The sequence below is a fragment of the Hylobates moloch genome, unplaced genomic scaffold (assembly GCF_009828535.3).
Source record: "Hylobates moloch isolate HMO894 unplaced genomic scaffold, HMol_V3 SCAFFOLD_15, whole genome shotgun sequence".
Lineage (NCBI taxonomy): Eukaryota > Metazoa > Chordata > Mammalia > Primates > Hylobatidae > Hylobates > Hylobates moloch.
Genome location: NW_026652290.1, coordinates 64,250,790 through 64,254,506, shown reverse-complemented (window position 1 = coordinate 64,254,506; position 3,717 = coordinate 64,250,790). Strand labels below are relative to the sequence as shown.

Below are 3,717 nucleotides of genomic sequence, written 5' to 3'. Positions count from 1 at the left end.
GTGGCTCATGCCTGTAGTCCGAGCACTTTGGGAAGCCGAAATGGGCGGATCACTCGAGGCCAGGATTTGGAGCCCAGCCTGGCCAACATGGCGAAACCCTGTCTCTACTGAAAATACAAAAAAATTAGCCAGGCGTGTTGGCCAGAGTCTGTGGCCACAGCTGCTTGGGAGGCTGAAGCACAAGAATCGCTTCAGCCTGGGAGATGGAGATTACAGTGAACCGAGATCTTGTCACTGCACTCCAGCCTGTGGGACAGAGGGAGACTGTCTCAAAAACAAAAATAAATCAACACTTAGAAGCAGATCTTAAGATGAAGGGGAAAAAGCCAGGTACGGTGGCTCACACCTGTAATCCCAACACTTTGGAAGACTGAGGAAGGCAGATGGGTGAAAGCCCATCTATACTAAAAACACACAAATTACCCAGGTGCCTGTAATCCCAGCTACACAGGAGGCTGAGGCAGGAAAATCGCTTGAACCTGGGAGGCGGTGGTTGTAGTGAGCCGAGATTATACCACCGCACTCCAGCCTGGGGGATAGAATGAGACTTCATAGCAAAAAAAAAAAAAAAAAAAGAAGAGAAAAAAGAAAAGAAACCAACGCTAATTTGGGCTCTAAGCTGAGCCATATTGTCTAGAATATCATTTAGAGTCTTGGCCAGTCTATGCCAGCATGCTTCCCACCCTTCCCATCCTCAGCCACTGCTCCAGATGGAAGGTCCCTGTGTTTTCTCTCCATTGACCCACTGGCCCACTGCTCGCACAGTAAACCTACCTCCAACATCATCAGCTCCACTCGGAAACTGCTTCATTTCTTGCCATGACTGAAAGCTGGCTGTCCTGAAGAAGGTCTGGCTCCCCTGCCTTTGTCTCCGGGAAAGGTGGCAGGTTCTCCCAAGGCCCCAATATCCTAAGCAGGATTGGCATTTGCCCAGCTGCCAGCACCGCTCTCAAGGCATCACTTCTGCTGGGAGATTTGTGTCATTCTGGTGCTCCACTGCCCCTTATTTATCTACTGGTCAAGCCAGCATAGAAGACTTTGGGTTCTCATGTCGATCCAGTACCACCCTGTTCTGTGCAGATAACTTGTCCACTCCACTCACCCCTTCATTGCGCCCACACCTGGGATCTCGCATGGGACCTCACATGGGCCCTAGTAATTGTCTCTCCAGTTTACTCAGTCCCCGTTCCCCATACTATCTCCTGCCTCTCACTAAGCTTCCACTGCATTTGCTCCTCACAGCTCAGCCTTCCACTTCTTTTCCTATCCAACCTACACTCCCACTATTATTTTTCTGACCTCCTTAATATCCTTACCCACTTATCTTTCTTCCCTGTTGCCCAGTCAAAACCCCAACTGTATAAATCCAACCGTTGTCCCTTTTTGTTGCTCCTACACTAAACACTGCTAGTGAAGAACAATAGCAAATATTTATTGATAACTACTTTACAAGATAGCACTATTATTATCAGTAGATGATGAATAAGAAAAACAAGGTCCTGAGGGAATTAGTAAATTCCCTAGGTTACACAAGGAGTAAGCCACACTGGCTTAATTAAATGTATTGAAAGCATGTAAATGTATGGTGGCTCACGCCTGTAATTCCAGCACTTTGGGAGGCCAAAATGGGCAGATCACTTGAGGCCAGGAGTTCAAGACCAGCCTGGCCAACATGGCAAAACCCCATCACTACTAAAAATACAAAAATTAGCCGGGCATGGTGGCATGCACCTGTAATCCAAGCTACTCGGGAGGCTGAGGCAGGAGAGTCACTTGAACCCGGGAGGTGAAGGTTGCAGTGAGCTGGGACAACAGCGCGAGACTCCGTCTAAAAAAAAAAAAAAGATACAGATGATGAGAACACACTTAGCAAGCTTGATCTAGTGGACAAATATAGAACACCATCTCCAATAAGTAGATAAGCACACATGCATTTACAAAGATTGACAATGAGCTAGGTAAGTAGTACTGAAAATTTTTGGTCTCTGAACCCCTTAACGTACTTAAATATTATATGTATAAGTTATATTTACACACTTAAAATTACTGAGGACTCAATGAGCTTGTATTTATTCGGGTTATATTTACCAATATTTACTATATTAGAAATTAAAACTGCAAGATGTTTTATCTATGAACATATTAAATAAATTTAAAAATAATAACAGGCCAGGTGGCTCATGTCTATAATCCCAACACTTTGGGAGGCCAAGGTAGGAGGATCATTTGAGGCCAGAAGTTCAAGACCAGCATGGGAACATAGTAAGACCCTGCCTCTACAAAAAATAGAAAATATAAAATAAAATAACAATCATTAAAAACCCATTACATGTTCTCATAAATAAAATTTTTGTGGAAAAAAATGCCATTAAAAAAAGGGATGGGGGAGAAAATGGCATTGTTTTACATTTTGACAAATCTTTTTAACATCTGGCTGAATAGAAAAGAGCTGGATTCTCATAGCTTCTGCATTCAGTCTGTTGGGATGTGTTGTTTTGGTTGAAGTCCGTAAAGAACACCCAGCCTCACGTATGAGAGAAAGAAAAGCAGCCCCCGATGCCCAGCCAGGCCTTGGTTCTTCCAGGAGCTGGCCTGGCACACAGCTGGCCCTCATAGTCTCCTGCTGAACATAATGTCACAGAACATCCACATCAGACAAGGCCACCCGGTGACTGTGATGAACCAAAACAAAAACAGAACCAGGAACTTGTCCAAAATGACCAAACATCCTCCTTTTCCAGTCAATCTGAGTCACTGCTCACAGCTACAGTGTGGCTCCACTGAGCCCTTCTCTTCTCCTTTCCTGCAGCTGCTATGGTGGAGTACCACAGACCTGATGGCTTCAGACAGAATATAGCCTCTCTCAGTCCTGGAGTCTAGAAGTCCGAAGTGAAGGGATAGGTAGGGCCGTGCTCCCTCTGAAGGCTCCGGGGAGAATCCTTCCCTGCTGCTTCCAGCTTCTGGTGGCTCCAGGCGTTCCTTGGTTGGACAACTTCAGTCTCTGCCTCCACCTTCCCATGGCCTTCTTCTCTGTACCTGTCTCAGATCTGCCTCTGCTTTTCTCTTCCCCTAGGTAATCCAGGTAATACAGGATGATCTCATCTTGAGATCCTTAATTACATCTACAAAGATCCTTTTCCAAACAAGCTCACATTTACAGGTTCTGGGGGCTGGGATGTAGACATACCTTTTGGGGGGGCCACCATTCAATCCACTATACCTTCCTATAAATAAGATTTATTAAACCTTTGCAGCCATCACCAAAGGTGGAGCAGCCAAAATGAAGTACAATCCCTTTGTGACTTCTGACCAAAGCAAGAACTGCAAAAGGCATTTCAACGCACCTTCCCATACTTACAGAAAGATCATGTCTTCCCCTCTTTCCAAAGAGCTGAGACAAAAGTACAATGTTCGATCCAAGACCATCCAAAAGGATGACGAAGTTCAGGTTGTGCGAGGACACTGTAAGGGTCAGCAAACTGGCCAAATAATCCAGGTTTACAGGAAGAAATAGGTCATCTACATTGAACGGGTGCAGTGGGAAAAGGCTAACGGCATAGCTGTCCCTGTGGGCATTCACCCAGCAAGGTGGTTATCACTAAGCTAAAACTTGACAAAGGCCACAAAAGGATCCTTGAACAGAAAGCCAAATCTCGCCAGGTAGGAAAGGAAAATGGCAAATACAAGAAAGAAACAATAGGGAAGATGCAGGAAGAA

At 45.3% G+C, this 3,717-nt stretch overlaps 1 pseudogene; it reads left to right on the top strand.

Moving 5' to 3' along the window:
* Positions 1–3,280: 3,280 nt before the first annotated feature.
* On the top strand, positions 3,281–3,717 carry LOC116484258 (large ribosomal subunit protein uL24-like; annotated as a pseudogene).